This window comes from Ursus maritimus, unplaced genomic scaffold, assembly GCF_017311325.1.
Source record: "Ursus maritimus isolate PB19 unplaced genomic scaffold, ASM1731132v1 scaffold_27, whole genome shotgun sequence".
NCBI classification, from domain to species: Eukaryota; Metazoa; Chordata; class Mammalia; order Carnivora; family Ursidae; genus Ursus; species Ursus maritimus.
In genome coordinates this window covers 16,266,915-16,289,337 of record NW_024425230.1, presented here as the reverse complement: position 1 = coordinate 16,289,337, position 22,423 = coordinate 16,266,915, and the positions used below count along the sequence as shown (strand labels likewise).

General features: G+C 49.6%; 1 protein-coding gene across 3 annotated transcripts in view; it reads left to right on the top strand.

Moving 5' to 3' along the window:
* SLCO3A1 (solute carrier organic anion transporter family member 3A1) overlaps positions 1 to 22,423 on the top strand; it is a 295,788-nt gene that overhangs the window by 61,688 nt on the left and 211,677 nt on the right. The window lies entirely within an intron of this gene.

Below are 22,423 nucleotides of genomic sequence, written 5' to 3'. Positions count from 1 at the left end.
GGGGGGGGGGCGACTTTGAAACATGGGGATGCCTGAGTTGTACCCCCAGAAAATCCGGTGTCATTGGTCTGGGGTGCCACCTGGGCAGGCGTGGATGGTTTTGTTTTTTTTTTTTTTGGAAGGTCTCCCCAGATGATTTCAATGCACAGTGGAATTTGAGGTCGGCTTTGCTAGAGCTTTAAGAATCAATGAATGGGAAGACATGGTCAGGAGGGGTTTAGCGTGTATTTACCTGCTTTTCACGCATGTGTGGACTTTGAGCAATCTGGCGTTAGCCCCCAAGGTATACTTGGGGTCTATACCTCGGAAACCCCAGTTTTTAATCAGAATGATCTTCTGGTCATTGTCCTGTTGAAGTTCGAAGGGAGAGGTGATTGTCTTCCCAGCATTTGGTACCATTCAAAGTTGGTGATTCCTGATAATTCTGCGATGAGGGTATACGCAGGACTGGATATTTAGGAACGAACAACGTCCTTGTGAGTTTTTTAAAAATTTTTTTGCATCCTGGCATCTGATATTTTGTACTGGCAAGATGGAAGCCATTCATGGGTCTCAGGTTAAGCGACCTCGGAGCATGAGTTGTTTTTACAACAAACGGGGGTCCTGTCGCTGCTTTGGGGCGCTGTGGCACGGCCATTTGTAGGGTGAGGGCCTGCCGAGCATACCCGTCCCTTGTTCACTCCATGTAATTTGGCTTCCCATAAACATTTGGATTGTAAAGACCTGTCCCCACTCACTGCATGCTAAGCTTTGACAGAATTACCTCTTCCTGTGGAAACTCTTTGCTTCCTGAAACACGGTGTCTTGAAGTATTGTTAATTACCACACAAAGGTTTAGGTTCACGTAGAATTTGAGCCGAATGGGACCTAAAGCTGTGTATCTGCTGAGCTTCTACCGTGCTCTGCCCAAGGTTTCTGAGCTGGAGGGTTGGAATAGCTACACGTCTCGATGCTGAGTTTCTTCTGTGGCTTTCTGTCCCAGCGATGGAGTGAATTGGAGCTCGTGTTGGACAAGTCCATTGCAAATGTAGGTTTCTGTTCTGTGTGAACAGGCTCAGGGTGAGAAGGGGGAGAGTGTGTGCTTCTCCATCCACGGCTGGAGCACCAGGAGCCTGGTCGTGACTTAGTTTCCACTACAACGTGGAGCCCGACATAGAAGAGAAGATATCCCGGGCCGAAGATGGCCAGACCCTCTCCCCGTATGGTTAGGGTTAGGTTTCCATTCTGTTCTTTCTAAAGCTCGAGCAACAGCCACCCCATGTGAATCTGATGCAGACTAGGACTGGGCTACAGCATGTAGCCAGGTAGCCTCCTGAGGTCCAGCCAGCCCATTGGCCTTGGACTTGACTGATGTCACTCTGGACCCTGGGAGAGCAGTTTCCTGGTAGCAGTCACAGCAAATAGATAAAGCACAGAAAAGGAAGTGGGGAGTGAAAAGCCGAGTTCTTCTCGCTGGTGGTGGAATCCAGCAGAAAAATTTCTCCCCAGAATCCCTCCTCAAGTCCTGTCAGTGCTGAATCAACTCTGCTTGGGACTTCTTACCTGGGGCAGCAGGCCAAGAACTCTCTTCTGGAAGTCTTCCCTGCTGAGTTAGGCCATGGTCTTTCCCTGTGGTGGGTGGGACCTGGTCTGTGTGTGCAAAGCTTTAGGGTGGGAAGTATGGGCAGTAGAGCTGACCATCCAAGGCAGAGGGCCTTCTCCAGTTCTGAGACCATGGGATTTGCTGTGAGTTTTTGTTAGGAAGAACGTTTCAGGCAAATTTCTACTTGGGTGCTATTTTTTTTCTTCTGTGATAGTTAAACAGAGTTGGAAGAGTCTATTTATATGGCACATGGACCTCTCAGCACTGGTCCTTCTGGAAAATTCCAAAACATGACCTCACATTGCTGTTGAGATGGGCTCTCTGAGTGCCTCTGAACTGGTTTCATGGGTCTGTGTTTGCAGGGAGCAGGGAAGAGTAAGCCTTCTGCAGAGATAGGTCTCAGTAGGTGGTCTTATTATCCCATGCATGCTTGGAATTCTCCAGGAACAATTTAAGAAGACCACAGTATATGCAGAGCGTAATTGATTCATTTATCATTCGAGACATAAAAAAATGTGATCACGAGAATATTTTAGCATTTATCTCCTCTAATGGGGAGCTAGTTCTTGAAGCCACTTAAAGCTTCGGGAAGTGTATGGGGGAACCCACTGAATGGGACTGATGAATTACGGCCTTTCATACTGCCTGCAGAGAGGAGGAAAGTCTGAAGGGACTGGCGCTGGGACTGTTTGTGTAGATGCGTGCCCATCGGGGTAGAATAGCATGTGTGTCCCCTGCTTCCAGCTCCTGCGAAGCTGGTGAAGACAGAGGCCCACAGCCAGCCATCTGGTCATGTGCCTAAAACGCACGTGTGGATTGGGAGATGGGAAAGGTGATAGATACTGCCTTTGTAAAACATACTTGCTCACGGCTGATCCTTTGCTGTGGGGGTCCACAGAGAAGGGAATGAGGGCCACGCGGGCTTGGCCACAGGCCCTTGGTGACCAGACCTGCCCCTGGGGTGGGTGTGTCCTGGGCCCCCCGGGTCTCAGGGTGTGCATTCCTGTGTGGCCATGTCGTGGGCCCTGTCATGAGGGGGAAATGGAAGCCTTCCATCTCCAGTCAAGCCAATATTGTCTGCTGAGATGACTGTTTGCTTTGGATGGTTGTGGCCGAGCCACTGCCAGGCTCCCGAATTCCTTGACGGGCCATTCACAAGGGGCTTCTCTGGCTGGCTCCATTCTGTAGCTGCCCCTTTCCAGCACGGGGAGGGAGCCAAGGGAGCTCATTACCAGGGGACAAAACCGGCTGAATGGGAACACGGCTCTGCTGGCAGGCTTTCACTACTTCACAATGTGGAGCCAGGCCTCGTGGGGCAGCTAGACAATGACCTGTGGGCGGCACGTGGCACTCTTTCTTCCCAGTGGGGCTGGTGGGGCAACGTGGCAGTGGAGACCGTTTGATGGGTGGCATGACCAGGGTCTGAGAGTCGACCCTCTGGGAGTCTCCTCAGTGAGCCCCTAGCTCGTGATGTGACCTTCCATGAGCTCCGTTTTCTCAGCTGTTCTGTTTCTCCAAGTTCAAAACCAGGCCAGTCGTATTGTAGGGGAGGTTAAGTAGGATAACGTGATGGACTCACTGTGTCCTTTGTTAGGTTCCTGGGTCAGTGGATTGTAACCTTGTTTTTCTTTTTGAGGAGGAAAAAGGTGAAATGAGAGTGGTAGAGATTTTTTAATAACTTTATTCCTAGTTAAAAAGTACGACACGTTCATTGTTGACAATTTTGGAGGGATGAAGAAAGAATAAGGAATCCCTACTCTTCGCTGTATGATTATGTAATTTTCTCCCCCCTGCATTGGTATGCTTTTCTACCAAAAATGTGTTTAGGGGGGCGCCTGGGTGGCACAGCGGTTAAGCGTCTGCCTTCGGCTCAGGGCGTGATCCCAGTGTTGTGGGATCGAGCCCCACATCAGGCTCCTCCGCTATGAGCCTGCTTCTTCCTCTCCCACTCCCCCTGCTTGTTTTCCCTCTCTCGCTGGCTGTCTCTATCTCTGTCGAATAAATAAATAAAAAATTTTTAAAAAAAATGTGTTTAGGGCACGCCTGGGTGGTGCAGTGGGTTAAGCGTCTGACTCTTGGTTTCAGCTCAGGTCATGATCTCAGGGTCGTGAGACTGGGACCCATGCTGGGCTTCACGCTCAGCAGGGAGTCTGCTTGGGATTCTCTCTATCCCTGGCCCCCATCCCCACGCTCACTCACATGCGTGCTCTCCCTCCCTCCCTCCTTCCCCTTTTCTCTCAAGTGAATAATCTTTAAAAATGTGTTTATAAGAAGCATCACTCTCCGTATTTGATGGACATTGTCCCATGTCACTAAATATTCTAGGGGTTACTACTGCCTACGTAACACTCCTGTGGGTCTGTACCGTAACGTTTAATGCCCTCTGTTGGACATGCGGTTTTTAAAGTGTCCGCTGTTGTGAATGAGGCAGACAGGGACACGGATTCGGAGACGTTCAGTGCCTTGCCTGAGATAACTTAGCTCTGTGGGCGGGGGTTTTCCCATTACGTCTGGGATCTGTTGCAAGCCCGGGGTTGTGGGAAGGGGGCCGGTGGGTGCACCAGGGGGTCAGGTACGAGTCAGGGCTTTGCACAAGACCGTGTGAAGGTTCAGGAAATATCGCAGGAGCCAGCAAGGGCGGGAAGAGCGCAGGTTGTCTCACAGCTGAGGGGAGAGGTGGGATCGGGATGGGGGGGGTGGGTGTCACAGCCCGAGATGTGGGAGGAGGAGGGAGAGGGAGGGGGGCTCGGGCTCACAGTCCAGGGCAGGGTTCTGGAGCTCCTCCTGCTTTGAGTAGAGGTGGGTGCAGATTCGAGCTGGCCCTTCTCAGGCAGGAAAGCTGGTGTATTCCGCCTTCTGCTTCCCCGTCTCTAGCAGTGCAGGCCCCCCACCCCGCCCCATGGCTGTTCATTCCCTTTTCTTTTTTTTAATAATTTTTATTTTGTTATATTAGTCACCATACAGTACATCCCCAGTTTTTGATGCAATGTTCCATGATTCATTAGTTGCATATAACACCCAGTGCACCATGCAATACGTGCCCTCCTTACTACCCATCACCGGGCTAGCCCAGTCCCCCAACCCCCTCCCCTCTGAAGCCCTCGGTTTGTTTCCCGGAGTCCATAGTCTCTCATGCTTCATTCCCCCTTCTGATTACCCCCCTTCATTCTTTCCTTCCTTCTACCCATCTTCCTATTTCTTACGTTCCGTAAATGAGTGAAACCCTTCTTGAGCCACCATAGCCACTAGGTAGTTGTGCTTCCGTTAGAAATCTGGCTCCTCACAGCTTCCCACATGCTGCTTCTGGTTCTGCCCCGTGGGCTCGTCCCGAAAACTTGCATTCTGTCTTCTGTGTTGTGGTAACTCCCCCCCGTTCCCTCCCCCCCCGATAGCAGAGCACCAGCCTCGCGTGGGTAGGGAGGGGTTCCCTGCTACTTAGCTCTTCTGTGCCAGGACCTCTGTTCCTTACTTGACTTGGTCTCCGGCCATGCTGGAGAGCCACCATTTCCCTCTTAAAGGTGGATGCCCTGGGCTTGGGAGCTCATTCCCAGGGGACAAAACCAGATGAATGGTGTGAGCAGGGCACGGGTGCTGTATTAAAGGCTGTCCTAAGGGTGGCTTAAACCACAGGAGTGTATTTTCTCACCGTTCTGGAAGCTGGAAGTCCAAGATCAAGGTATCAGGAGAGTTGGTTTCCTCTGAGGCCTCTCTGCTTGGCTTGCACATGGTGCCCGCTCCTCCTGCTGCCTTCACAGTGTTTCCTCTGTGGGTAGGCAGCCCTGGGGTCTCTGTGTCCTAACTCCCTCCTTTTGTAAGGACACCGGTCAGAGTGGATTGGGCCCCACGCACAGCACCTCACTTCACCTTATTACCTCTTTTCAGGCGCTGTCTCCAAAGGCAGTCACGTGCTGAGGTCCTAGAGGTTAGAGCTCTAACCTAGGAATGGGGGGGGACCTGATTCAGCCCATAACTGGTACCAAGGGGACCAGTACCAGACTCAGCCAAGACTCTTGCATCTTTTGTCCTCACTTTTCTATAAGGAACTGCATTGTTGTGTTTTATTTGTGCCTAAGAACATTTTTGAAGATGTAGCTTTTTTTGAGATGCTAGAATCACAAATTGTTGCAAAATACAGGGAAACCCCCCATACCCTTCACCCGGTTTCCCCCAGTGGTCACATCGCGCATAACTGTAGTACGATATCGAAACGAAAGACATTGACATTGGTACAGTTCATAGAGTTTTTCCAGATTTTCCAGTGTTCCGTGCACTCATCTGCGCATGTCTATGTGTGTGTATCGTTCTGTGCAGTCTTATTCCATGTGCATGAGGTCTTCAGAGTGCAGAGTGGGATCCAGATGAAACCAGATCATTTTGAGTCGTATGAGTGTGTGTGGCAGACACACCGGCAACCGTAATACACGCGCACACATGTGTGTGCATATAGGGAGGAGGCTACTGAGACCGAGAGAAGTCTTAGGTAGAATGGAAGTTGGCTAGGGGAAAGCGATTCTTCCAGAAGGCTTCCCGTGGGCACCCTCTGCACACCAGGAAGAATGGGGCCCCTGCAGACTGCCCCAGTCCACACAGCAATGGCTCCCAAGTTGGGCGGCCCACACATTAGACACCAATGTGTCCCGTTTTCGTTTTCATCACTTGCATTGAAACCCAGGGGAGCCATCTGTGTTCCCGTTGATGCAAAGAGAATTATTCTCCAATTTCATCTGCCAAGTGTTTGTTTAGTGCAAAGGTCACTATGATACCAGGTGGCAACCAGAGCGAACCTACCTTCGCATCAGAGTCCTGGGAGCCCAGAATTATTTTGCTTCTGATGAGTTTTTATTTTAACTTGACATTGGGTAAAATGTGTTTTAACTCTCCAAAGAGTGTGGGTCGGGTATGGATCAAATACACGGTGACTGTAGTTCATCTGAAAAAAATAATTAAAAAGCTCTCCCTCGTGGGAGCAAGCCTAGCTCATTATTTTCTTGCAACTTCATTGATATTGAAGTTACCCTCATTAATTTCTTTTTCTAAAATAAATGACACTGTAAAACTGGTCACTTGGTTTTGGCCGCGTTCCAGCCCCTCTCCCCAGCTGCTGGGCACATGCCATTTTCCGTGTGTTTTAGCACCGTGCTGGGGAACGCGTGAGTTACTCTTACCGGGTGCTTCCATGTTGCCTGGGCTGCTAGGATGCTTCTCGTTCATTTTCAACTGCTCATAATTCGTGCCCTGTGGTTCATGGAATCACTTCTGTGCTCACTGCCTGGGTGACCTTGGGCAAGACTCCCAGCATGGGCTCTGGAGTCTGACAGCTTTGAGAGTCAAATCCTGGCTCCACCACAGACCTGCCTCCAGGATTTTGGCCACCTTTCCAGTTGACTTGCGCTGGTTCCCTTAGCAGTAAAATGAGGCCAGGATTTACCTGGCAAGGCTTTTCCTTGGTATCCTGCATCAGGTATCATGGTGGCGATCGATAAACACGGTCCTGTTCATTTTTATGGTCCTGTCCTCTCCATTTCCAGGCATGGAAAGGGAGGCTGGAGTAAGTGACTTATTGAAACACACAGGCAGGTCTCTTGACAAGGGTCGTTGGATCCTGATTTTCAGCTCGGGACAGAACCACCTCGTAGATCTAAGAATAGCAGCCTCTTCTGTCCTGAATTAAATCGGCAGGGCCCTTCTTTGCCTGCAGACCCCTTCCTGTGGCTCATCTCAAAGGATGGAAAGTGCTAGCGGGGCCCCAGCCAGCAGGTGATCTGGTCCCTATTAAGTCAGGGGCACCCTAGTGTATGGCCATGGCCACGTGAAGTACTGGTTAGCTCTCTGGGTTTCCACAACTTGCTACTTTGCTTCTTAATAGTGGCTCCGTTTTTCAAAAGAATGTGTTCTCATTTTAGTAAAACTGGGGAAAACCCAAAATATAAGAAAACAAGTAATTTCTAATCCAGGTACTTATAGAAAATTGTCAGTATTTAGGTGTCTTTAATTCCAGCCTTTTTCTTTTGTCTGTATTTTTATTTAAGATTATACTGTATGTAAACCTACTTTTAATTGGCATATTGTAAACTTAATATAGCAGATGTAAAATTTATGATCAGTTAAGATAACTGCAGGGGTTTTTATTAATCTGGAAGTGCTGGAATGTGCTCGTAGGGCACGTGAGTGATGAATATCTTGTGTGGCTTTAGCCACACCCATACCTACTGGAAAGTTGTAAAGCTCAGGTTAGTGCAGATGATTCTATGCAAGCTGGAAAAGCAGCCCTTTGGCCTTGCTGTGACTTTTTCCAGGAAAGAACTGAGGCAGAAGCAGGTCCTGAAGGAGGCTTTGGGCCGGGGTGTTGGTTCTGCACCCCTCCCCCACCTCTGCCCAGGGGAGCAGGGAACATGTGACAAACAGCAGGCTGTATGGAAGCTGGGGAACCGAGGGCCCTTGCCTCATGCTGTCATTCGATTCCCTGGGAATGCGAAGTCCGTCTTGCCAAGTCTTCTGATTTTTGAGAGTGACCGGAAGTCTGTATTGTTCAAGTGGACCGAAGTGCCGACTCCTTGACATCGCCTCCAAAAACCCTCTGGGAGTCAACGACACGTAAGCCAGCTCGAACGTGTCCGTGCCTTGCCATTTTGGGCTCTCTGCTCTTCCAGTTGCATTCACCTTCTGGATGGCGAAGAAGGGAAACAAGAATGGGAGCAAGGTGGGCAGGAAGGCGGTTGCACCGCATGGATACCATGCCAGCATGGAGAACGTCCTCTCCTGGGATTCCAAGTGATACGGGTGTTAGGTCGGGGAAGGGGATGGGGGCTCTTGCACAAACACAGGACCCAGTGGTAGAATGGAACCTTGCGGAGCAGATGCCTGCTGCTGAGCCCCTCGGGGTGCCATTCTGGCCGAGGCTCTGCCTCCTGCCCCCTAAGAAGGGGAATCCCAGGGTGGAAAAGAAACGGAACCATTTCTCCAAGCTAAGCATGTCTGGATGAAGACCAGTGCCGCTCAGAATTTCCCGAAGGGCGTGTCGGAATGCCGAAGCCAGTACCATTTGGAGCTGGTTGGGCCCTGCGGATATTTCCTGCGTGTGAGCATCTTTGCAGAGAGATTGTAGAACCTAGCATTCAAGTGTTTGATGGCCCAGATATAAGACCAGAGAGGCCCAGACAGACCTAGAGAAGATTCGCAGGGAGGGTGAAGGGTGCACGGGCGGGGCGAGGGTTGTCCTTCCTTCTGCACCTGAAAGGCTCATTATTTCTTTACCACCCCCCTCTGACAGCACCTGACTAGTGAAAGCAGATTCATTTCATTTTTCTTTTCAACTGTACCACAGGCATTGTTGTTAAATATATAAGATGCTGGGGCGCCTGGGTGGCGCAGTTGTTAGGCGTCTGCCTTCGGCTCAGGGCGTGATCCCAGCGTTCCGGGATCGAGCCCCACATCAGGCTCCTCTGCTAGGAGCCTGCTTCTTCCTCTCCCACTCCCCCTGCTTGTGTTCCCTCTCTCGCTGGCTGTCTCCCTCTGTCAAATAAATAAAAATAAAATCTTTAAAAAAAAAAAAAAAGATGCTGAGCTAGTCTCCTGAATAGCATGGCATATTCTTTAGTTTATTTGTAGACTATTTACTTCTTTCTGACCTCGAATAATCTTGGCTCTATCTCCTTTTTTCCCCCCTTTTACCTGGAAGAAGCATTCAGTGCGAGCAGCTGTGTGAAGGTTTGGTTTCTGGGGAGGGATGCTGTTTGCTGTCGTTAACACTGCCGTCAGAGGTTAATGGCCTTCCTCTTCAGTGGGAAGCGAGCTCTTCATTGCTGGAGGATTCTTGTGTTGAAATGCCTCGCGGAAGAGGCGTTGTTGTGGACATTGACTTTTTGCGTGTCCTGCACGTTGTCTTTGGGATGGAACCCTGCCTTTCCCCAAGGGGGTTCTCGTGGGCTGCAGACATGATCGTGTGGTCCAGGCACGGCCGACCACGACACAGAGAAGGGCTCTCACGTACAAGGATTGGCCCAAGGAGCGTGACAACCAGAGTCTACCATGAGGTTTGACAGATGGATTCAGAGACAGAGGTCGCTTTCTTTTCCAGGACTGCTAGCTGTAAGCTTTCAATATGCAGAGATGCCAGTGCTTGTCATTGCTGCCGCGTGCAGAGATCCAGATGTAGGAATGAAGATTGCACAAAGGAAGGTAGCCCGGGAGAAAGAGAAGGCAAGAGGGCTCCCTGGATCTGGCTATGCCTGAAGCAAGCCTTAGCCCTTAGAATCACAGTGACTTGAGCACGTATTTGGTCTTTTACAACATTTGCAGTCCACGGGCTTGGATGCCCTGTCAGGTCATGGAAGAGTTGGATGGATGGCTTTCCTCTTAAGGTTTGACCACGCACCTTCCCACAGGGATAGTGTGCCTGGGTGAGGAAGCACCTGTAGGGCCCTTGTCTTCTGATCACCAAGCTGGCTCTTATATACCAAGGCGTTCACCCACGGGACCCTGAAGAACCCCTGACCCGATACAGTCCATGGAAAGGGTTAGGTTGGAAGTTCTGATTTAGTTTTTCATTTCATTATCTCCTAGCATTTAAGTTACAGGAAAGGGACCAAAAGTGATGGCCCCTCCACTTATCTCCCTGACCACCCAAAGCAAAACATTTAAAAATAACCTGTTGGCAAGCAGGCTCCGTGCGGGAGCAGGAAGCGTTTAATGGCAGAGTGTGCGTGCGTATGTGTGCGCGTGCACGTGGAGGACAGCATCCAGCCTGTCGGCTTCTTCCTTCCATTATTGAATGGAAGCCACATAACCGACCCCGGCTCCTTTACTTGACTGCAGCCGCCAAAGCTCCCTTAACTCCCCGGAATGGCTTCCTGTGGTCGGGAGCCAAGACACTAAATGAGTACGTTCCATTTGTGACTCGGCTTTGCTCTTTCATTCCTGCCAAGCCGTGTATGGGTGTGTACACGTGCACGTGCCTATTTTTACTCACATGCAGATGAAAATCTGAACACACCAAAGCATTAGGTGGCTAATGGTCACGCCTTTAAAAAAAAAAAAACAAAACCCATAAAAAATAAAAAAAAACTTGCCCCCCCCCAAAAAAAAACCCAAAAAAACCCAGGTGTAGTCTTTAGAGCTGAGGTTCTGCAATTTGCCTTAAGAGTGTGAAGAGAGATTGGGGGCTACTTAACTGGGCTGCTTGAAATGAAAGGTTCTTGGATGGGCTTGCGGGGAGGGATCCGTGACCTTCTAAGTTTATTCGGAGACGTGGGTATACTCTTGTGGGGAAGCTTTCGCTGGCTTCTCCAAGAGGCTCCCGTGACCCCCAAAAGGTTAAGATCCCACAAAGTTCTTACGTGGGGCAGACCCTGATGCTGGGCAAGTTGGGGTAAGAGAAATCCCGGGAGCTGAGGTGATGGTGCTGTGCTGAGTGACAGACGGAATGTTGTTCGCGGTTCCACTGTCAGCTTGATCTGCTCCCCGGGGAGCCACTGTGCTTCCAACAGGAAGCCTGGGGAGCGTCACTTAGGCAGTGTGGGTGAAAAGTCAGAATGTGTTCCCAGTGACTGGAGACCCCCTCTCAGCCCTCCTCCTCCTGTGCCGCCCCTTTCACCCCCTCCACCCCGCCCTCTGAAAAAAAATCCCTTTGGGGCTAAAATTTTCCATCCCTTCTTTCAGCCTAACTGTGGGTGTTTTGGGTAGCATTCAGCAAATTTTCTGTGCTGGTTTGAACTGATGCACAGATAGGAAAATCAACTTTTTTTTTTTTTCTTCCCTCTAAAAGCAAAACCATCTTAAAAATGCACTTGGTTCATTCATGGAATCTGAACCCTCAAAGTCAAAACTTTCTATGTGTTCTTACTAAGCACAGTTCTCTTGGGGCAGTTAAAAACAAAAGTAGGCAAAAAGTTGTGAGGGACCCCAGAAAATCCTCTGGGGACGTGGATGAACTTGGCAAAATCTGTATGGGCCAAACGTTTCCTCCCACGCTTTTTGGGATAGCTGCCGCGTTTAAGAAATCCTCCTCCTGTCTTTACCAATTCCCCTGGCCTCCTAGTTCAGGTATGGGATGGTGCGGGGGGCAGGGCTTGGGGGAGCGATGCTTTTCTCCCTTTCTATTCTAAGCACGTGGCACAGTGGGTGTGATTTCCCAGTGGCTCCCTTTCTGCCCAAGGCATCATTACCATAACATTCACGTTTGCCCACCTGCCTTGTGGGTTGCTAATGGAGTTTACAAAGGGAATTTGGATTCCCAGCAAGAGGCCTCGTTAGCACAGCAAGGATCTGATAGATTCTAAAATTGTGTATGGACACTTGGAACCTTTTAAAACCCATTGGTGTCTATTATTAGGTCTAAATTATTTCACCTACCCTAGTCTGTACATTGGTATCGGGGGAAGGAACCTCGCCTTGATCCAACCGGCTCAACTGGATTGGCTTAAGCATGCATTAATACCTGTGATTCTGGGGCTGAGGACAAGATTCAAAAGCCATGGGACAGTATCAAGAACAAAATGTCTCCTGCATCGGTGCTTTTGTTGTTTTTTAATATTGACCTCATTAGCGGTTGTGAGCAAGTGTTTAATTTTAGGAGTCCTTGTGGTCACAAAGAAAATTTAACAGCTGTCTGCTTACTTGGACAAGTGCGTCAAGCGCATGGGGGTTTGAATAAAGACTTTAGCCCCATTGGATACGCTAGCTCTCCTTTATGGTGTCCTTGCCATACAACAGACAGAGAATGGGCACTCTGCCTGTGGTCCCTCGCTCCCGCCCCCTAAAGCCCAGGGAGACCGGGGTTGCTGTTCTTTGTGCAGGTGAACTAACCGAGGTAGGGGGAGGTCAGGCAACTTGTCCAGAGTCGTACAGCTAGTGAGTAGCAAGGCCCGGATGGTAATCCTGGTCTTCATTATCCCAAAGACGGTGTGTTTTCTACCATATGCTCCCCTCCATCATCCTTAGACACTGTTGTGCCCCCCAGGAAAATAGAGGACCCCAAGCGTGCCCTACTTAGTATTAAATGTGGCCTCACTCAGTTACTTTTTTTTATTAAAGATTTTATTTATTTTAGGGAGAGAATATGAGCAGGGGGAAGGGGAGAGAGGGAGAGGGAGAATCTCAAGCAGACTCCACACTGAGTGTGGAGCCTGATGTGGGGCTCGATCCAGGACCCTGAGGTCATGACCTGAAACCAAGAGTGGGACTCTTAACCAACCGAGCCACCCAGGCGCCCCAACGACGTAAGTTACACAGAGCTCTCTTTCCCGGTCTCTCTCCCCTATACTAAGTACCTGGAACTTTTCCTGATTTTAGCAGTGAAGTATGAAATGGTAATGAGTGGCTAGGCCAGGGGAGGTTAATGGGTGTAGGGTGCTCAGGGCCTGTGGCTTCTCCGGGGGAATTTTTAAAACTCATCAGATAAAGCCTTGTTCCTACGAAAAAACCATGTGAGATGTTTTCGCAGTTTCCCTGTGGTGAAGTGACAGACACTTCCCAGACGGTTTTGTTTATGTTCCAGGCCCCTCAGCCTTTAACTGGTGTACAATCATTGTTCTTCCACGACCTGGACTAGGGGTGGGGGTTCACTTGCAGGCTGGGCCACGCTGGCTGGCTTTGCTCTGCAAGTCAGGTGTGCTCTTTCCCCCGGTAGGCCACCGCTGGGACAAAAATGGTAAGGTGGAAAGAAAAAGGCTTTGTGGATCATAGAGGCACAGGTGACAAAGGAAGATTAAAGAACAAGCAGAAACCAACGAGCCGAAATACTGTGAATCCCAAGGCCTTTAACAGGGGAAAATCATTGGGCTGACTGGCCAGCCCACTGGCGTGCTGAAGACCTTCCAGAGTAGAAGGTCGCTGGAAATGAACTGGTAACAGAAGGAGCAGTGACTTGATGCTCAGAGGGTGGCAGAGGCCTCCTGGGCCGTCCTGGAGGGCATGATGTCTAGGCAGCTACATGCTCTTCCCAGCCCATGTCCTTAATCCACCCTGTCCTGCGAGCTTGTGCTGGTGCAGACAAATGACCGTCTCCTCTTGGTCCACGTGGGGGACTGGAGGACAGGTTCAGAGGGCAGATGCTGGTTGCAGGCCACCAAGTGTTCCATCTAGGAATGTTCTTGCACAGGGGGAGTGGGGAGACTGAGCGTCTCTGGCTCATGACTCCAGATCCCTATTTCCAGCTTTCTTTTTTTTTTCTTTAATTTTTAGATTATGGCAAATGCGGAACCTGAAATTCACCATCTCACCCATTTATGAAATTACGGTTCAGTAGCGCTAACTGTCTTCACCCTGTTTTGTGGCAGCTTTCCAGAACTCTTCCCTCTGCAGAACTGAAACTCTGCACCCCCGAAACAGCCCCTGGGCCCTGGCCATCACCCTTCTGCTCTCTGTCTCTGTGGGGTCTGACTAGTCTAGGTACCTCTTCTAAGTGGAATCCCACACTGTTTGTCTTCTTGGTACTGGCTTCTCATTTAGTGTAACGGGCTCAGGGTTCCCCCATGTCGTAGCCTGTGTCACAGTTTTCTTCCTTTTTAAAGGCTGAATAATATCCCTTTGTGTGTCTACACCACATTTTGTTTATCTGTTTATTTCTCGATGGACGTTTGGATCGCTTCCACCCCTTGGCAAGGGTGAATAGCGCTGCTGTGAGCATGTGCGCGCCGTGTATTGCTGGCTTGTTAAAAGACGGCTCTCCACTTGGGTGTCCTGAGGTGGTGTGGAGCTCAGGAAGTCCAAAATTCACCTCCTTAAATTTTCTCCCAAATGGGCTTTGTCATTGGTTCACCTTGTCCCTGCCCTCTCACCCCTCGCATTTAAAAGCCAGATGCACCTCTTACCGAGCATGGCTTCTTAAGGTCTCTGGTGTCTGGCCCCCATCCCCTCTTCATGGCCCCTCCGTACTCCCCCAGCCAGGCTCTCTGCACCTCTCCCCTGGATGAGTGCATCTACCTTGGATGATTAAGCCCAGTGCAACTTGTGTCCAGCTTGCCTTCCTCATTGCTACAGGTCCAAAGCGGGCTCTGAACATTTACGGACCTGAAGAGAGGCACATTGTTCTGGAAACTTTGTTCCAAAATTTCCAAAGCCTCTGCATGGAATTTAACTGAATTTCATTATATGCCCAGTGAAGAACGACAGTATGGTTATTGATATTAAAATAATGCATATGTTTAAGATAATAGGACTGTATATTTTTGACTTAAAATCACTTTTGAACAAAGACATGTTAAATTTGTCTCTATATCATTCATGCATTGACTCAGCAAATATTGAGAGCTGACCATGTGTCAGTCCCGGTGCAAGGTGCTGGGGGCACACAGATGGAGCAGACCTAGCACCAGCCCATAAGAGTAATAATAATATCAACAAACGTTTATGGAGCACGTTCTGTGGGCCAGAGACTGGGCGGAGTTCTCCACGTATGTTATCCAGGGTGATTCTCCAAGCAGTCCTTTAAGTTTTAGTGTCTGTGTTTTATGGAAGGAAATTAGAACATAGAGATTGGGTAACTGGTCCAGTAAGGGACAGCATGGGGACTCGAGCCAAGGGGGTTCCTTCTCCAAGGGGAGCGTTCCTCTGCTTCCCAGCAGACTCTACCAGCAACTGTCATAAAATCCAAGAGCTTGAAACACAGGGCGGGATGAGACACCAGGCTGATAGGAACTTACACATGCATTTGTATATGTTGAGTTGGAAAATATTCACCAAATGTGCTCAGGAATATTTTACAAGTGTGAGTAATGAGTCAGTGCCTTGCAAAGAGACACACCGTCTTCCAAACCATAGCTGCTGTCAGAGAAAGGAAACCGCATTCTGCACGCTCTCAAAGCAAGGGCTTGTGTAAACTCTGTTTTTCATGGGCGTCAAATGCTGTTTCCTGATGAGCTGTATTATCTGGTCAAGGAGGTAACATGACAGCCTCTCGCCTAGACTCAGAAAGGAAGGTGATGGCTCTGAACTGGCCGTCTGGATGTCTGGGGGAGGCATTTTTAAAACTTGTGAGCCTTTGCAGCTGGGGAGATGGTGTTTACTTCCTGGGAATCACATAGGGCTGGCCTGAAAGGGGCCACTTAGCCGTGTGTGTGTGTGTGTGTGTGTGTGTGTGTGCGTGCACGCACACACACACGCACGCCAGTGTGGGAAATTGCTATTCATCGCACAGAACACGAGCATATTAAGAATGCATTTCACTTCTCCTGGAGATGATTAAACAAGTAATGCACGAGCACTAAGTAGGTCTTTAAAGTCAGGGTGGACGATTCAGTCCCATAGCTTGCTGCCTGCTGTGCCGTTGCCTTAGAAAGCTATGGGCGGTGAGAAACCTCCACTGGGAGCATGCCCACCGCATTCCAGGCACTCAGAGATGCGCTTTCTCCTTTCCTCTGCAGCATGACCATTTTACAGAGTAGGAGACAGAGGCTCAGCCGAGGTAGTTAACTTGTCTAAAGTCTGTATCTTTTAGTAAGTGATCAAAGTTAAACATAGTGTCAACTGATTGCATCTGGCCCAAAGCTGAGATTTTGTAGAATAATTTTTATTATGGAAAATTGGAAACCCCTACAAAAGGAGCAAGGATAGTTGAATGAAATTCAGCGTGCTCGTCACCGATTATTACCAGCTTGTGGCCTTTCTCATTCTGTCTGTACCTGGACCCAGTCTCCCTTTAAGCTCTAATGATCACTTCTTAATATTCACAGATATGTACTCAGTGTTCAAATTTCCTCAATTGTCTCATTAAAAAATACCCCACTTAATTAGATCTAAAAGCTCTGTGCTTTGCCATTAGTTACCTTGCATCTTCGGTCCCTTTTAATCTACAGGTTTTTCTTCCTCTCTTCCTGCCAAGTTAAAGAAATAGAATCATTCATCTATCTGGAATTTGGATCCTGGTGTCTGCTCTCCTGTACCACATTATATTGCTTTAGAATTTCCAGAGTTTGATTTTCTGGGTTTTCTGAGCAAGGAAGTGCTAGCCTCTGGGCTGTTATGTTTAAGGTGTCACTCCCTGCATGCCCTGTCCCTAGATTTATGACTTCTTCAGATGATCACCAGCTTGCCATGCAGCCCCTTATGGAGTCTCTGATTTAATCTTAACCTGTTGTAAGTTAAACACTTGGCCTGCTGTTATTTCACGGATGCTTAGAAGATGAGGCTCCTGGGTCAGATAAAGGACTTTATTATGACTCCTGGCAATAATGTCGTCAGCATGTTGTGACCGTTCCCTTTGTCTAAAGTACCACGGAGGGGATGCTGAAGGTGCAGATGGATGTCAGGTGTGCGGTAAGTCACGTGCAGGAGAGGAACACCGAATTTGGGGGATCCATTGCTTTTATAGCAAGCAGTAAGCAGCCCTGTTCTTGTGTCCCAGAGGGAAAGGTGGTCTCATTCCTTCAGGTTGCTCCCTGAGAAATGAATGGGTTATGAATCTAGCCCACCTCTCTGAGCTACTGGGTGGGCACTGTTTACTTCCACTAGCCTGATATTAAAAGTCTAATATGTCTGCTAGATGGGGGTCAGCCACAGCCTTACTCTCGTAACCCTGTGTTCCTGGCATACCTAGCAGGATGTGTGGGAGCCTAGAGACCCTTAGAGGACTGCTTCGCCCAACATTTCCTCGCACCTTTCTTGTTTGTTTTTGGATAAAGAGTCTGGTGGGTACCCATACCATTTCCTTGACAAATTACAGCTTTTAAAAACATTTGTCAATATCCTCTGACCTGTTTATGGTGGGGTTTGTATTTCTCAGACTCTAAATGTAGGAAAACCCAGTGAGATCTCTCTTGAAGGTCACCCTTCACACATTCTAAATCCTCGCTCGCCATAGGGCAAACCTGTGGATTTTCTTTTTTATTTGTGATGGGTAACATTTTGAAACCCACCAGAGGGATGAAATTGACAAGCATCGATCAGTTTCTTGACTACATAATAGCTGGTTTTGTTTCAATTTCCTTTGATTTTTTTTTTTTTTTCGCCTGGAGGAACCACCTTTCAATGTTGAGTCCAGTTTTTCTTGCCAGTGATTCTTTTTTTTTTTTTTTTAATTCTGTAAATTACTGCCCTTCCTATGACCCTGATTATAACTTTACCTTTCATGGGAACACGTGGTGCTTTGAATGGCAACACTGTCTTGGAAGGCAGCCCTCTCCACTTTGGCATTCTTAGTGACTTTCCTGATTGGGTTTCTTATGTTAAATGAGGACTATCAAGAGTCCAAGCCCTGTCCCCCTTGAGGCAAGAAGTGCTCCCTGAAGTTAGGAGAAGACAAGGCAACATAATCTTCTGTAAATGCAGTCTAACTGATCCATTGAGGAAAATCTGGACCTGGGGCGTCAGGGGAATGGAGAGGGAACAGAAACCGGTCCTAGTTTAGGGGAGGAAAGTCAGGCCAACAAGGGCAAAGGTCCTTCTTGCTACCCAGTACCGCTTCCTTAAAAATCTAGCCCACCCCTATTAGCTACAGATGGGCACTTCCACTGGCCTGATCTTAAAAGTCTAATGTGTCTTCTAGATGGGGGTCAGCCTAAGCCTGTTCTCTCATGAATTTTAACCATAAGGCGCTGGCGTGGAGTCCCCAGAGGGCATCCCTCAGGTGTTGCTGGTGTATGGGAGAGCACAATGGTTTGGCACTTCCATCCTGGTGAATTCTGAGCAAGGGCTGCACATGGGTCTGCACACCCTTGTAGTATTTTGACACTTCTCATTGGACGTCTTATTGGAAGGACTTTGTTTAAAACCAGGCTCCAGGGGCACCTGGGTGGCTCGGTTGGTTAAGCGTCTGCCTTGGGCTCAGGTCATGACCCAGACTCCTGAGATTGAGCTGCATCAGACTTCCTGCTCAGCGGGGAGTCTGCCTCTTCCTCTCCCTCTGCCCCTCCTCCCTGTTTGTATTCTCTCTCTCTTTCTCAAATAAATCTAAAATATATTTTTGAAAAGTTCATCCTGTTAAGAAAATAAATAGGGGCATCTGGGTGGCTCAATTGTTAAGCATCTGCCTTCGGCTCAGGTCATGATCCCGGGGTCCTGGGATCGAGCCCTCAATCGGGCTCCCTGCTCAACGGGAAGCCTGCTTCTCCCTCTCCCACTCCCCCTGCTTGTGTTCCCTCTCTCGCTTGCTATCTCTCTGTCAAATAAAAATCTTATAAAAAAAAAAATAAAAATAAAACCAGGCTCCATGGGATCTTTCAGGACCTTAAAAAAATGTTTCAGGGGAGGTCCTACTGCAATTAGACTTGGGAACCTGGGAGGGAATAGAGACCTAATTATGAAAGTGAGCACAGGTCCGAACGGAGAGAATAAAACCCTTGTTGTATCCACAAACCACCGAGCAAGGAGTCACAGTGCGGGAGTGATGGTACTACCCACTCTTGGTCCTGGCTCCCGTCCCTTCCTGAGCTCCGTGACTCCGTTTCCCTCCTAGGTACAGTGGCAATAATGACAGCATTTCTCTTATTAGAGATGATGTGATGGTTATAGGAGGGGGCATGAAATGTGCCATTGCTAGCAGGGAGTAAGCGCTGAGTGCGTAATTAAGCAGAGGACAGCGTGTCCACACAGGCCTGGTCTACTCACTGATGTGGTTTCTAGGCATAAGCGCTAATAGATTTTTTTTTCTCACCATGGCCTGGAGCTGCGCCATCCAGCGTGGCACCCACTAGTCACACGTGGCTGTTTAAATGACTTCAAGCCACAGAAAATGAATGCAGTTGCTCAGTTGTACTGGCTCAATTTCAAGACTCAAGAGCCCCATGTGGCTCTGGGCTCCTGTTTTGGAGCGTGTGCATTACAGAACATTTCTGTCATGCAGAAAGTTCCTTTGGACAGCTCTGTTCTGGAGAACTTAGCCCCTGAGGGATTCAATGGCATTAGAATGACTGTTTAATGTTGGAACTTTTTTCCTGGTACCATCCCTTTCTGTGTCCTTTCTACAAACAGAGAAGAGTGTCTGTAGTGCAGATACGGGAGCGCGCATCTCCCAGCGACTGCTGGAATAGTGGTGCCCTTGCAGACGAAGGGGGGCTGTCCCCAGAGGCGGCTGAGGGCCACTAAAATGCCTTTTAGCCTCCCGGCCCCCTGCAAACCCTCTCGCTCACAAAGGCCACACTTCCCCCTTTGCTGCAGTCCCCAGGACACTGTCAAGTTCTATTCCATTCTGTTTCCCTCCTAGGCCCCATGCGTCCCAGTTTATGTTCCTAAACGGTGGTCACCCTGATTATGGGACACCTAAGGGCTTTCATTCACTGGCCGAGTACGGGTAGTTAGTACTGTCCTGGCTGTGCACTCGGAATCGGCAAAGAAGGAAAGCCCATCCTCAAGGGGCCGGAGAGTCAGGGCACCTGTGCCACCCTTTCCTTCGGGTTTTAGCTCCTCGAGAAGAACGTGAGCTGCATTTTGTAGCTCAGTACCCGGCTGGCAGCCGAGGATGCGAAAGGAAAGCAACCACTTTAATTAAAATGTGTTTCTGCTCAGCTCTTGAGGGCTCATTAGAGATGCGTGGATAAGGACTCCCGGGCTCAGCTGTCCTCGTTGTGCCCTACCTGTGGAGCATGGAGCAGGTGGAAGGCCCCCTCTAGGTGCAAGGGCCAGAGGTAAAGCCAGGACCTCTGCCTGCCCTTGGAGCAAGTCGGGTCTCTGGAGAGGCAGCCTGGCAGAAGGGGTGTCCAAGCTGCCTTTTGAAGAGGGGGAGTGAGGAGAGGGGAGAAGGGAAGGGCGCATTCCAGGAAAAACCAACTCTACAGAGAAGTTTTAATTTGAAACAATGAACAGCTCATGAGCGCACCACATCCAAGTTACACAGTCGTGGGTAGCTTGCTTAACCTCAGCTTTCTCATCTGTAAAATGGGAGAGTAGTCCTAGCAGCTTCCTCAGAGGGCTGATCTGAGGATCGATGGGTTGTCACATGTGAAGCATTCAGAGTAAGTGCTCAAGGAAGACTAGCTGTCCTCCCCGCCCTCTTTCTTCCTTCTCCTAGTATTTTTATGAAAAGAGAAATAAGCTTTGGGGCAGAGTTCGGATGCCAGCTTTGCCGCTGACCCTGTGCAAGTCATGTCAGCTCTCCAAGCCTCAGTTTGTTCCTCATTAAAATGGGGGAGAATGGCATCCATCTGTGTTACGGGGCTCCTCTTGAAGCGTCGGTGAGGTTTTGTGCATAAATCCTAGAACAGGGAGACAAGGTGCCCCATAACCTTCATTTCTTTCCCCCTCCTCTCCAACCGGCTTCCCGGGTAGTCCCTTGGAAACCTAGGGTAGGGGAAGGGCGATGGGGTGGAATGACATCTGAGGAAAGCGAGTCCAGCAGCTGTGTGGGGGATGGCGTAACGCAGGTGCCGTGCTGCGGAAATAGAGAAGTCTTTGGTATCCAGACTTTTGTGCCATAGTTTCAAGACGGTGTCTTTGGGCTTATGGTGGCCCTCTCTGTGTGCCGAGCTGCTCGTTTTCCATGTCGTTAACCCTCAAGAAAACCACAAGAAGCGGAACTACTGTTCCCATTGTACAGGTAAAGAAATCGAGGTGTGGAAAAACTAAGCGACTTGCTCACAATCACCCAGCTGGTGTGTGGTGGTGTCAGGATTTGAACCCAGGCCCATGGCCTCCAGAATCTGAGTCTTCACCTCCGTGGTTGGCCGTTCTAGATTTGACAGGGGACCGCAGGTTCCATTTAGCACGGATGTGTTACAGACATCCTACGATTAGGAACCACAGAGGTGTAGACAGGAGGGCTAATGGAGAAAGAAAGCAGAGTTAAGTCACCAGTAGATTTGAAGTCTTGTCTGGAGAATCTGGGTTGGGGAGGGCAGGCCCCCAGGTTTTCTAAACTTAGCAATGCTGCCCCTCATCGGGCTAGACCGTGGCCTGCCCTCTTGCTGGAGTCTGAGCTGGGCATTGTGGAGGGAGAATTGCAGCCTCTCCCCTCCTCACCTCTGCTTACGACCTGTCTCCTGTGTAAACCCATCAGCCCCCAGAGCCATGCCAGCCTGCTGCTGAGTTACTGAGCAGTTACTGAGCGCTCCCAGTGGGCTTAGCATTGGTCTAAGTGCTTAGCACAGAGAGGCCAAGTCACTTGCTCAGGGTCACACAGCTGGAGAGTAGCTGAGTCAGGCCTAGCACCCCGGCAGTCTGGCTTTGGAGCCCATGATCCCCACTCCTGCCTCCCTCCCTCCCTTTGTACCAGATGTTCTCACCACATGTTCCCATCATGCCCTTTGCCTAAGTGCTTCCTCTTGGAGCCTTCCTTCCTTCCCCTTCTCTCCCTGTTCTCTGTCCTGTGCCTTCTAACTTGCTCTTCCTCCATGGACCACACTTGGTGAGAGCAGGTCCCCCATTGTTGGAGCGATTCAGGTCTCTGCACATCTCTGGGCCCAGCCTCAGATCAGCCCCCTCTCCATTTCCAGTACCTTCTATAGGGAGCCTGACATCTGTCAGGTCTCACTAAAAAACAGCAGCAGTAGATAATGATAACCCTACCAAGCCTCAGTCCCTGCTGGCATCATGCCGAGCCACCCCCAAGTCCAGGTTTTATGGACGAGGGGAGTAGATGAGGCCCAGGGAGGCTGGCCGAGGTGGGGTTGGAGCGGGCCTTGAACCTGGGCTGACCCACTCCGGGCCTGGTGGCCTCATGTATTTGGAAATAAGTCCGTTGAAATGGTGAATTGCAAATCAGTATTTGAACAGGGTGCTTTCCATGGCCCAGGAAATTGTAACAGAGTGATCTTAAGAGCGTCGCTCCTGGACCCTCCCCCCCCCCCCAAAACTGGTTGGGGTGCTTTGGCTCTCTGCTCTGGAGCTCATCTGTGTTGTCGCACCTGTGGCTATTGATCTCGGCTCAGGGGCTCCCTTGGCAACCCCGTAGAGCGAGCCTCCCGTGCCCACAGC